This window comes from Marmota flaviventris, chromosome 3 (genome assembly GCF_047511675.1).
Source record: "Marmota flaviventris isolate mMarFla1 chromosome 3, mMarFla1.hap1, whole genome shotgun sequence".
NCBI lineage: Eukaryota > Metazoa > Chordata > Mammalia > Rodentia > Sciuridae > Marmota > Marmota flaviventris.
Window position 1 is genome coordinate 85,134,830 of NC_092500.1, and position 14,176 is coordinate 85,149,005.

At 36.3% G+C, this 14,176-nt stretch overlaps 1 protein-coding gene across 1 annotated transcript in view; it reads right to left on the reverse strand.

Moving 5' to 3' along the window:
- Positions 1-14,176, reverse strand: part of Rassf8 (Ras association domain family member 8) — a 143,413-nt gene that overhangs the window by 95,098 nt on the left and 34,139 nt on the right. The window contains exon 2 of the mRNA XM_027934067.2: positions 3,000-3,102. The gene's annotated coding sequence lies outside the window, so the exon portion shown is untranslated. The remainder of the gene's footprint in view (positions 1-2,999; positions 3,103-14,176) is intronic.

Genomic DNA, 14,176 nt, shown 5'->3' on the forward strand with positions numbered 1-14,176 from the left:
TGCAGTTAAGTCCTGTTTATCATTATTTTTCCTTCACTAATGCTTTTTACAGGAAGGTACCAGAAAAGGGGTTGAGGGAAGACTATAGCCTATTTTAAACTGAAAGAAAAACAAAGAATAAAATAATCTGTAAAATTTACTGTTTTACTGAATCTATCTTTTTACACAAAGTACAGGCTTTCAAGTCTGTTCTAGTTTCAGATTTATGAATCTAACAAAGGTGCCTTGTTTAAATAAAATATGTATTATTCTCATCATCATTTTCTAAAAGAAAAATGAACTGAAGTCTTGATGGAAAAAATATGATTTAGTTGAAATATTCTGATTGTAAGACATTAAAAATTTACATTAGCCCGTGAAACAAACAAAAAAAAAAGTAAAATAGTTTTACAGTAGCAACAATGAAACCTCAAAGTTGTTTTTGTTACCCATCAAAGTTAACATTATCAAAATTAGATACTATATCAGAAAAGCTAAGGGAAGTCACCCTCTCCTGTGGGCAAGGAACAACAGCTTCTTCAGTAGCTAGCCCTCATAGGTTAAAGAGCTCTCTGTTTCTCATGTATCTGCACCCCAGCCCTGGCAGACCTTTTGGTTATTTAAAACAAACAAACAAACAAAACTTCCTTTAAAAAAGAAAAAAGAAAAGAAAAGAAGAGTCTCCTTGCACTGTAAGTAAAAATTTCAAAGGCTGATAATCTTTTTATTTTTATTTTAGTTGTTGATGAACCTTTATTTATTTTTATGTGGTGCTGAGGATTGAACCCAGCACCTCACACATGCTAGGCAAGTGCTCTACTACTGTACGACATCCTCAACCCAACAAAGGCTGATAATCTTGAAATATTGAGCAATTAAGAAGAAACAGCAAATCATGCAAATTCTTCAGCAGCAAACTCCAAGCAACCCATGCAATAACTGCAAGTGCTCCAGAGGAACCAAATAACTGAAATGTTCAAACCCAAATCCACACAATTCTAATCACTATGAGTGAATCATAGTTCCTCTTAAAGGTAACTTACTCACAAATCCTCCTAAATAAAAAATAATTAGTATAAAAGAGAAAGCTCACAGCATAGCTTTATCAGTATTGGAAGCTAAATCTAAAATTCAAGTGACTCTCCAATCACACAGAGAACTTGTTAGTGAAGCTACATAGTCCTTTAAAAAAAATATATATATATATATATATATATATATATATATATATATATATATATTTTAGCTGTAGTTGGACAAATACCTTTATTTTATTTATTTGAATGTGGTGCTGACGATCGAACCCAGGGCCTTGCATGTGTTAGGCGAGTGCTCTACTGCTGAGCCACAACCCCAGCCCATACATAGTCCTTTTTACTTCTATGATTTTCTTTTTGAAAACATATTTCAAATAGCAGCAAATTATGAATAGGGCTTCACTGGGACTTTTCAGCTCTCACACAGATATGACAAAATTGTCTTATTAGAATCCCTGTCTTCTAGTATACACTTGTGGTCTTGTAGTTATGGTTATTGCTAATGACACAAGCACTACAGCAGGATATATACAAGAACTGAACCAGTAAGGATATGGACCTACAGTTTTAGGAGTTCAGTCCCTCTGCATAATCTCACAATTACTTGAAGACTTAAAGTTATTATTTTTTTATTTCATGAGGAGATTAATTTACGTGAGGCCTTTGAGAGCCATCAAATGTAAGTGCACAGCTTTTACAAATGAGGGGCTAAGGAATTTATGAGATAGCACACTGGTTGGTACCCTTAAAGAGTTTATTCACCTATAATATGTGAACAGTTTATTCATAAATGATTCACTTAGTATAAACAAGGTCAAATTATTTTTCCCTTCTGGGATCAATAAGTCACTACAATGTTCAAGAGAAAAGAGATCACACACAGCAAGCATACTAAAAGCAAGTGAAACACATTTTGGTTGCACATCCTCCCCTAAAGAGATTTTTGTGCTCCCTTTTACTTAATGAAGCCAATTGTAGCCATTAGTGAAGAGAACAGGATATTTCAGAATTATCATGGAGAATCATAAGAAAAACCAGTTACCCATTAAGGATTTCTAACTTTTCCCTGCTGATAACACTTCTCTGCTTTTGAAGAGACCACCAATTCAAAACATCAGTATAAAAGTGTTCAGAAAGCCCAAAAGCAGTGGTATACTGTGGGAGACCAACTTTACACATGACTGAGTCACACTCCCTGGCTGGGTGCTGAGGCGCTCAGTCGCAGAAATGTGGCAGAGCTTTCCCCACCCTTCTTGGATCCGAGGGTCGGTGTCTCATGCATGGGTGTGTCTTGCTACAGCCCCATGGGTGAAGCTATGCTCACCTGTTCCTTTGTAATATAACCCCTTGCCCTGTTTAGGATAGAATCTTCCATGGAAGTGCCTTGTATATGTCCCCTTCTCTTACTGTGCCCTTGGGTGTGGCCTACCCAGGTGTCAGTCAACCTGCTGACAGTGGACATCATGAAGATAGACTCAGCCCCCTGAAACCTGACCCCTTGCCTCATTTAAATAACTTCTCCTCAATAAAAGGGGTCAGCGCCCGACACTCTCTCTCTTCCTGCGGACCCTTAAGGTCAGAGGAGCCTTCACAGCGACCCCAAACAAAAAGGTATTTGTGTCTCTTGTGTGATTATTTTGCGCAGCCCAGTCAGCCCAGTTTTACTGGAGTGACCCCTGAGCCTTTTAGTCGAGAGAACAGAAACCCAGCAGTATACCACCTCAAAAACTTCTGTTTCAAACTCCAAACTTGAACCCTACAGCATGGTGTGGGGTTCAAGATGCTTTTAGTGTCATCACAAATTTAGAACAAAAAATTCTATAATGGTGGCAAGACCATTACTAACTATACTTTGTATTTTTCAAATTAAAACATCTTACAAATGATGATTCCTGAGTTCCCCCATGAATACACCTATAAATGTCACTGAAAAAATACTATGCTTCCAGGATGTGTATAAAGAGTACAAGTTTTCTGACTCACCTCAGCATGTAGGAGTCTCTGAGCCAGAGCCAATATGAGGTAGTCTTGAGGAAGGGCACAGCACAGCACCAGGCAGATATTCTGGGAGGATCTACACAGGCACCTGAAAAGGTACACAGTGGTCTTAAGTCCTGGCTAATTTTTAATCTTAAAAATGCAAAATCACCCCATTTTAACTCACAACTATCAAAGAGCAAAATATACAAGCTTGGAGCTTCAAATAACATTCCCAGGGATAATTTTCCTTCCACCCTCCCCACCTCCACATCCCCTTCCCCTGGTTATTTGAATGGCACCACTTGTGGAATGGGTTTATTTTCTGTTTGGTTTCAATTAGCATTTTTGCCCCTTTGAAAAAGGAATTTCAGTTGTTTCTTTAAAAAGGTCACTGGATGGACTGTACTGTTCTAGGAAGGTTTTTGGCCTTCTTTTTCTCCTGACCAAAGCTCCCTGCAATATCACAACAATTTCTTGAAAGTAGTAAGCAGTTAGACATTTGGAAAACTGCCGAAAGCCAGGGCTAAAAATCAAGCTTGAGTAGACATCTCAGGTTTTCAGTCCTAACAAACACAAATGAAACATGCCACACTTTTCCATGATAAGTACACATCACTACCACTACCCAACTTAAGAAGAGGGCAACTAATTAAAACAAATTTTAAAAAATGTGAAAAAAAAAAAAAAAGAGGGCAACTTGCACTTCTCTTGACCACTTTGTTGCCTAATGCTGTGAGAATGTAAAGCTCTGCCACGACGTTAGTTATAAAGAAAGCCTAGGGAACAAATCTTGGCCACAAGACGGGAATTGACGCAATTCATATGTCTGCCACGTTCAGACGATGCCCTCCACAGATGTTTCTACATTTATTTATAGGAAAGTTTACTTTAGAAACAGAACCAGCTTCCATCAACCATTTTTAAAAATACAAGACACTGAACAATTTTTATTATGAATAGAATATACTACCTAAAAGTATTTCAATTCTTAAATTCTTAGTCATAAAATGATATGAAATATTAAATTAGAAATAGCTTAAGGAAAAAGAACTGATGGACTAATTAAATCTGATGCAAAATTGAAGTAAATACATAAATTTCAAACATCACTGAGCAAGGGGGAAGTCAGTCAGCAAGCAGTTTGCCTTTCCATAGCCAGGTTCTCCCTGGACAGCTGCTACTTTCCCAGATGGAGACACTGTCTCCAAATCCCTTACTAGACTAACACTTCATATAACTTAATAGTTGCTACAAAAATGCCATTTGCTTCCTGATTATTTTGTATATAGTGTTACAGTTGTGATATAATAAGGGTCTATTAGTGCCTGCTCCCACGTTTCTTTTAAAAGAAAAAGAGAGTAGTAGTCAGGATTTTTCCCCTAATGATAATAAACAGGCTTTAAGCATATTAGATATTACAGAAACCACAGAATTCCTTTTCATTCTAATGTGCCAGATGCTGGCAGAGAGCCTTCATATAACCTCATTCCCTCCAAAGGAAACAGGCCATTCACACTTCCCAGGACCAAGTGCTTGATAAGAGGGCGGGTCCAGGAGAGTGGCATCCAAAAAACAAGGGAGGGTTTAAGCCTGCTGTGACTGTATGGCCACTTTGGAAGCATTCAAGAAGAGGCCAAGTAGATCAACAACCACCCTAACTCCCATTCTTGGGCCTGGATATTATTGGAATCTAGTTCACTGGTAAAGTATTGTTATTTACCTAAATCAAAATCTCTTCCCACTTTTTTTTTTCCCCCTCTAAAGCCTCATCTCTTTTTAGTTTTGTTTTTAAGAAAAGGTCTGGGAGTTGGGAATGAGCAACTGAGAAGGGAGTTTCTAAAACTGACAATCATTAGCTTATTTTGTTCACAAAATAAAATTACCATTAAAGCCAGACACTTAAGGGAAAGAAGATATGGTGCTTACTCCCTCATATATAATCCCAAACATACCAATTTACACATATCCTGAGATTAACAGCATTCCTTTTTAGATTTACAATGCAAAACTCCAAATGAGTCAAGGCTCTCTGGGATGGGATGGGGTATACTAGTTCTGCTAGAGTCCCAGGAATGTGCTGTAGGATGCCCATGAGAAATGCCAAATCTGATGGGAAAGAGTGGAACTAGGCTCTTATGTACCTGTCCCCCCACCAGTTCTTTGAGGCACTAATTGTCTCCTCCTTGATTACTACAAGCATCCTAACTAGTACACTCACAGTTCACCTTTCAGTCAGGTCACTTCATAGAAACAAACCAAGCAAAAAAGACCAAATCCTATATCATTCAATTGCTTTTGAAAGTCTCCATGAAAAGGTTCCAACTGTTTTGAAGGAGTGGTGTTAACTTTTTTGGTAACTCTAGTGACAAAATTTTGTAACCACAAATACACATATAAGATTTAGCAATTTGGATAGTACTTAAGAAGGCAATAAGAATCCAGAAATTTAATTGGGGAAACACTCAGAAAATTTATGATGTGCTGGGTATTCTACAGGAAACCTTTTACATCTTTTCATGTCATTGTGAAAGCTCATCTACAGTTGCTCTCCTGAAGTCACCACAAGACATGCCCCTGCCTCCCTACCGCACAGCTTCCAGCCTCAAACTCCACACTGGAATCTCATAACAGGATCATCATCTTGTAACGGCTAAACTCCAACTCACTCTACGAGAGACAGCTCAAATGTCTTCTTACCAGTCCCTGAAAACCTTCCCTCATCCAAATGAATCACTCCAGGTATTACCAAGTAGCTACCTTTGGTACTCACTGGCACTGTTTGCTGAATCCTCACAATAATCCAATGAGGTAAGTAAGCTGTAACAAGGGAATAATCAGAAAACGAAATAGAAAAGCTATGCTACTAAATACAGGGGATACAGGAATTAAATTTAAAATAAATTAAAATGTGAATCTATGAGCTTCAACAACTGTACCAGTATTATCATATTTAGCATAAAATATAATTTTTGTATATTTTTGTACTGATACCGGCATTCACAATACCTAGCATATTAAAGAGTTTTTCAATAAATGTTCACTGAAGGCTTGATAAATTCAGAGGGTTTTATAGAATGGAGGTACTGGGGTTATCCTCAGTGAAAGCCCTACTAAGCTAAATGATTCTTTTACCTAGATATAATTCTCCTTTAATCATGTTTCTGAGAAACAGGTAAGTGTCATGCAAATAGTAGAGACCAATAATCAATGTGTAATTGGGGTAAAGAAAGAAAAATGAGAAACTTTTGTATTCCAATAATTACATTATTTTTAGTAAAACTTAAGAGTAGTCACACATTGATTAGACACTTATATAAATGTCTCAAAGATTAGACAATCTGCTTTAGTAGACAGCTCCCAAAGATCTTCTCCTAATGGTATTAATACCCTTGTATCTTCTCTTCCCATAATGAACAGAGTTAATTTGAACAGCCAGTAGGATCCTGTGGAAATGATGTCATAAAAGACATGGCAACTTCTAGTTTGTTCTCTTTGATCACTTATCCTAAGATAAGCCAGCCAATATTACATTGATGTTTGAGCAGACTTAGGGAGATATCCATGTGGTGAGGAACTCAGGCCTCCTGCCAACAACCAGTGCTAATTTGCTAGGCATGGGGGTGAGCCACTTTGGAAGTAGATTATTCATATCTAGTCAAATCTTCATATAGTCTCTGTACAAGTTGGCACAGCATCTGGACTGGTATCTCATCAAAGACACTGATCCTTCGGCCATTCCTGGATTCCTGAGGCAAGATTTAAAAAGTACTGTTTTAAGTCTCTAAGTTTGGGGCAACTTGTTATGCAGCAATAATATACACTATTACCACCCACACAACTTTCATTTAAATTAGTTTATAAGAATGCAAGTAGAAGTAATTGATGTTAATACAATATTGGGTTATTGTAATTCCTAAACACTGAACAAATGCCAAACAAAATGTTCAAGTACAACTCAAGCAAAATAAATTCCAGTTTCCAAGGAGTTCTGCCTTTTCCTTCCGTGTTTACAAAAGAGGTAAAGGATGCAAGCCCTTCATATCCTGATAGATGTCTCTTAATGACTGCTTATTAGTTGTTAGGTATGTCCCCTCACCTCAAAGTGAATAATAATAATAAGGACAAGGAATAATAATCAATGGACAGCAGTGGTATTTCTTTCTATGAGAAAAGACTTCATAGCTCTGGTTGTTCAAATATCAGATAAGAAAAAAATCAGATAAGAAAAAAATCAGATAAGAAAAAAATCTATGAAATTTTGGAGGAAACGAACAACTGTCTACTCTGTGACTCCACTATGCTTGGAAAGTTTTAAAACAAACAGTAAATTTATTTTTATTGAGAAGAGAAAATTCATCTGAATTCTGAATATTAAGCTATAGATAAGGTGTGGTACCTTATTTTTGTAAGTGATATTCTTAATTTTTTTTTTTTTTTTTTTGGTACTGGGGATTGAACTCAGGGGCACTTGACAACTGAGTCACATCCCCAGCCCTATTTTGTATTTTATTTAGAGACATGATCTCACTGAGTTGCTTTGCACCTCGCCATTGCTGAGGCTGGCTTTGAACTTGCAACCCTTCTGTCTCAGCTTCCTGAGCCATTAGGATTACAGGCATGTGCCACCATGCCCAGTTTTTCCTTCCCTCTTTTGACGCAAAAACTTAATAACGTACATTCAAAGATAATGCCATCTGCTAAAAGCAATAAACAATGTTAGAAAGAAATCTTAGGTTTTAGATATTCCATGTGAAATATTAGCACAATAAAATGATATAACAATAATACCTTGACTTTCTGTGAGAATAAGTCCATTATAATGTTATGAGCTATATGAATCTAAAAAGCAGAGGGCAATGAAAATAACAAAAATTAATTACATAATAAAATTTACCAAGGCCTTATCATATTTAAAAATAGAAAGATGAAGATATGAATCTATTTCTAATAACTGTGCAATATTTGTGAGACGTAATATCTAGTATTACTAGACTAATATCTAGTACAATAACACCAAACAAATATTTGGTAAGCAACAAAGAACTTGAGAAAAAGCTATAATAAGTTCAAATAAGAGACAAATCACAACTCGTGGGTATCCAAGAAGCCTTCATAAAATAGTACCTCATATTTGTATGTGGCTACACATTTTTCTAGTATTTTCATATTAATATATTAATAGTCCCATTACTCAGATGACAAACTTGAGGATCATAAATATTGAGTAACTTGATTAGAATGCAGTTACTGGTGTTAGAGAATAACAATATATACTTAGAAAATTAGTCCCAGGCACCACTTTATGTGCAATTCAGATACTGTTTACAATGCAGTGAATGTATATCCTACAATCTCCATTTTAAAGATGAGGAAACATAAGATTTCAGAAAGATTTAGTACCTTTTCAGATTATATGGCTAGTCAATTGGAGAGCCCTGATTTGAACTCAGTTTCCGATTATCCCAGGTTAATTCACCTATCTCTTGCTGCTTTTAGTATTCACACTCTTTACTGAACCTTCCCTCTCTGACTCATATTCTGTCCATAAACCACAATGAACTGAAATATATCCCCATTGGTATTATTCATTATTAAATGTCACTAAAAAATAAGAAAAGCAGCAGAGACAAAGACAAAGACAGGGATATGATCAATTACTGTTTAAACACTAAGTAATCCTTTCTGTTAAATAGATCTGAAAGATGCAACTCCTAAACTTTACCAGATAAGCTACAGAATGATTATTTGTATAGGGTTTCCTTCCTCAGGCTAATACTTCAATATCCCATTTGTCAGAGAGTTATTTTCAGAAGACCAACTTCAGAGTTTTGATTAGTATTCATCAAATTATCTAGGTGTCTTTTATTTACGATTTATTACTCCAATTTGAATCAAGAAGGAAGGAAAGAAGGGGAAAAAAAAGAAAAACACACAAACTGATAAATACATATAGATTAAGACAAACACAACCACATGAATAGTAACTGTGTTTTACTATAAAATACGTATCAGTCAGATGTGATACCAGGACATATTAAAGGGTTACATCAAACAAGCACTCATAAAAAAAAAAATAGTATGGTCACTGGTGCAGTACAGTGAATATAATTACAACAACACACAGCACTCCTCCAGGCTCACCACCACCCAAACCCCACATGGCTAGAAATCAGTGTTCAGAGCAAATATTCAAACTGATGAAAATTTTAGGAGACAAAGAATGTGAAGAACAGATGAGAAAGAAGGAAACTTCCATAAAGGAAACATCATAAGGCTTTTTTACTATCATTGAAAGTATAAGGCTCTGTTGGAGACAAAGTATATGTTTGCAGAGGGATGTGGGGAGATACATATACCCCTCAAAGAGCTGCTTTCTAAGAAGAGGAAAAATTCAAAGAAGTTAACTAGTTTTTCACTGGAGTGAAATAAAACACAAAGGTTTAACCAGGAGGTGTAACCCATGCTCCTAAAGATATAGTTTCCCGGAAAAGACAAAAAGTGTCTCTGGTGGTTTCCACATTATGCTATTGCTGTTAAGATTCACTCCTCTACTGTGCCGTGGAACCCTGTCTTCTTTATGGTCCCAGCACCTAGCACACTCAACAAATGAGGAATCTGGCACATTCAACCTGGGAAGGCAAGGAGGAAGGTCCTTATACAGCAGGAATTATACATGCCATTTCCTGAAACAGCTATAAGTGAGGCTAGCTGATGAAAATCTTTCTTCTTACCCTAGTCCCCTGAAAAGAAGGAGCATTTGGGAGGTATGGTCCTATTTTTTTTTAAGTGAAAAAAAAAAAAAAAAAAAGAATTCTAATTAAACAAACAAGCTTGTAGCTTTATGTTATATAGCTTTATTAACATAAATGAAATTTCAAATATTGATTACAGTCACCACCCCCTGGTTGTCCTGGAAAATTTTCTAAATACTAGATTGCTCTAGTTAACTTCTTCTTAGATCATGGGATTTGATTATCCAGCTTTACTGTGTGAATTAACCATCTGTTCAATAGTATTGAGACAACAATAAAAATCCTAAAATTGCTTGTAAATACCTGACAGTTTTGACATGCTGTCTCTTCATAGATGTTAAAATTGTCCCATTTTTTCCCCCTAATGGTCTCAGGAAACTATTTTAAAATTCCACAAAGAAGGGTAAGTTCAAATATTAGGAAGGACTTCATTTTTAAAAATAATACTGATTAATTTCAAATGACAATGATTTTCATTCTCCTTGTAAAATCACAGCTGACAGAAAATCTTTAATATATGTTTAAAAATATGTGTATATATATATATATATATACACACACACACATACACACACACACATACACACACAAACAATAAAGAATGTTCTACTGGTGAACAGAAAATTACTGTACTATGTTGGAATGTTCAACTATGTTTTAAATAATTACCTTATTTCCTAAATGGAACTGCTTCATAATGTATGTTAATCTTGATAAATGTCCTCATTTCAGTTCAAAGAAAAGCATAAGCAATATAAAAAGCTAACTTATATTGAAGAAAAGAATATATTTGGATTTAATTACCACTTAAGCCAAGCATTCATATAGTTTATACTTTACCTGTTTCGGAAACCTTACCATTTCCTGCCACCCTGCCTGAATGAATGGAAACCTTTAGATCATTCCTGGAGTTACAGTGTACCATAGTACGTGTTCAATTTTCGTGTACTCTTTCTCTTTATTGAAAGCATACAGTATTGATTAAAATTTAGCCTCAGGTTATTCAAAAGCTGAGAGGCAAGAATGTAGTTTACATAGTGTGATTAGATCAGTTCCTGTCATGAATGCTCACTGCCTAGCGTTTTCTCAAAAAGTTGAGTCTGATCCTGCCTCAGGTAAAGGAAAAATGGTAGAAATACAAAAGGGTCAGAGCATAAAAATAAATCAGGGAGGAGGAAAGGAAGAAAGAAAGGAAGAAAAATAATTAAAGTAAACACAAGAGGAAGCAAAGAGGGGAGGAGAGGCAACAAGTAATAGGGAACTTTGTCAGTGTCATGAGATGCCAATGATCACTGGAAACACCAGGTCAGACAGGAAACATGGAAGAAGTCACTAGATGTCTAATCCTACACAGGTTAGATAAAAACTGAGGTAAGAGGAGTAATGAATAGAAGTGCTCAAAGAAAAAGCAGAATGACCTTGAGTGACTCAGAAGCTGGGGGCAGCCTACTCACCATGGGTCTCACATAGACATATGCAACCCCTATGGCCTGACAGTCCAGGGGACCCAAAAAAAAGTGAAGTCATGCATACTGCATAAATCAAGGCTCTAAGGAGAAAACTGGCCTTGACCTCTATGCATTATGGAAGTAGTACAGACAACAGCAATCACCCTAATCCCAGACAAAGGTGCCAAAAACATACACTGGAGAAAAGATAGCCTATTTGACAAATGGTGCTGGGAAAACTGGATATCTATATGCAGCAAAATAAAATTAAGCCGCTATCTCTCACCATGCACAAACTCAACTCAAAATGGATCAAGGACCTAGGAATTACACCAGAGACCAGAGACCCTGCACCTAATAGAACAAAAAGTTGGCCCAATCTTCATCATGTCAGATTAGGCCCTGACTTCCTTAACAAGACTCCTATAGAGCAAGAAATAAAATCCCAAATCAATAAATGGTAGGGGTGGGGGCTGGGTTCGATTCTCAGCACCACATATAAATAAATACAATAAAGGCTCATTGTCAACTAAAAAATATTTTAAAAAAATCAATAAATGGGATGGATTCAAACTAAAGAGCTTCTCCTCAGCAAAAGAAACAATGAGGTAAAAAGACAGCCTGCGGAATGGGAGCAAATTTTTACCACATGCACATCAGATAGAGCACTAATCTCTAGGATGTATAAAGAACTCAAATTATTTAACACCAAAAACCCAAAAAAACTCAATAAATGGGCTAAGGAACTGAAAAGATACTTCTCAAAAGGTGATATACAATTAATCAACAAATATATGAAAAAATGTTCAACATTTCTAGCAATTAGAGAAATGCAAATCAAAACTAAGATTTCATCTCACTCCTTTCAGAATGGCAGCTATTAAGAAACGACGAATGACATTAAGTATGTGGTGGGACTAGCCAATCTGGAAAGCAGTATGGAGATTCCTATGGAACCACCTTTTGAGCCAGCTATCCCACACCTTGGTGTATACCCAAAGGACTTAAAAACAGCATACTATAGTAACTCAGCCACATCAATGTTTATAGCAGCTCAATTGACAACAGCTAAATTGTGGAACCAACCTAGATGCCCTTCAATAGATGAATGGATAAAGAAACTGTGATATATATATATACACATACACACACACACACAATGGAATACTACTCAGCATTAAGAGAATAAAATCATGGCATTTGCAGTAAATAGATAGAGCTGGAGAATATCATGCTAAGTGAAATAAGCCAATCCCCCCCAAACCAAAGGCCGAATGTTTTCTCTGATATATGCATACTGATCCATAATGGGGGTTGGGGAGAACATGGAAGGAAAGGAGGAACTTTGGATAGGGCAAAGGGGGGAGGGAGGGGATATGGAAAGATGGTGGAATGAGATGGATATCATTACCCTATGTACATATATGAAGACACGAATGGTGTCTTCTACTTTGTTTACAACCAGAGACATGAAAAATTGTGCTCTATATGTGTACTATGAAATGCATTCTGCTGTCATGTATAACAATTAGAATAAATAAATAAATTTAAATTTAAAAAATTCTGGCATTGACTCATCTCAATGGCCTGGGAGATGCAAGATCATGGAGCAGGAAAACCTGATGAATGTAAAAGAAGATCATGCCTACCTTCTGGATGGGGCTGAATCCAACTTGGGATGCTGGGAGGCTAGTAATCTCAGCCTTTTAGGACTGTGGATAAGTTCTGCTACAAGGGTCATATAACCATCAGGGCAATCATTTGCTAAAAGCCAAGGTTGAAAAAAAAAATCGCACAAAACTTCAATTTTATAGTGCCTACTATGTACCAAGCCACTGACCTAACTACCGTATGCATATTGATTTATTTAATTCTCTTAAATAATCCTAGTAAATAGGAAGTGTCCTCATTTTCTCAGGCTAGAAGAACAGGGTAGTTAAAATACTATGATCCACATTTTGATTCAGTTATCCCAATCCTTGGTATATATCCAAAGGATTTACAATCAGCATACTACAGTCATGCAGCCACAACAATGTTTATAGAAGCTAAATTCACAATAGCTAAGCTATGGAACCAACCTAGTTGCCCATCAACAGATGAATGATAAAGAAAATGTGGTATGTATACACAAAGGAGTATTACTCAGCCATAAGAATAACTATGGCATTTGCCTGTTAAAGTATGAAACTGGAGACTGTCACACTAAGTGAAATAAGCCAGTCCCCAAAAGCCAAAGGTTGCATGTTTTCTCTGATATGTAGAAGTTAACACACAGTAAGGGGGGTGCATGGGGAAGAACAGAAGTTCAGTAGATTAGACAATGGTGAATGGAGGAAAGGGAGGCAGGTAGGAAAAGAAAAGTGGAATGAATCTGACATAATTTTCTCACGTACATATAATGAAAACAACACAGTGAATCCCACTGCCATGTACATCCATAAGAATGGGATCCTAATAAGATATAAGATATATTCCATGTTTATATAATTATATCAAAATATATTCTGTCATGTGTAACTAAAAAGAACCAATAAAAAAAATTACTTTGACCCAAGTCTCCCAGCTAGTAAATGGCATGTACCTATGAACCTAGCCCTGGGGACTTCAGTGTGTGCTTCTAACCACTCTACAGCCCTAGCAGTGCGCTGGTGAAAGCTTGCTCTTCTGTCCTTTTCTCCCCACATAGTGATTTCAGCTACACCTCCCCAAGTTCCACACCTGTGAGAGAAAGATAAAACCACTTGCATAATGGCTGTTTTTAATCTGAATGCAGCAATTCACTTTCTAACCTATTAAATTTAGTCTATTTTAATGTTTAAGACATTGTTTTAAGCTATTAAAGAATTCTTAATCTCTCATTTTAACATATTATATACCATTAAGTATTTATTTAAGACTATTAATATGCCTTCTGTATTCCAAGTTGAAAAAGATGTGGATCATCATACCATTCAGCATTGAAATCATTTTAAAGAAA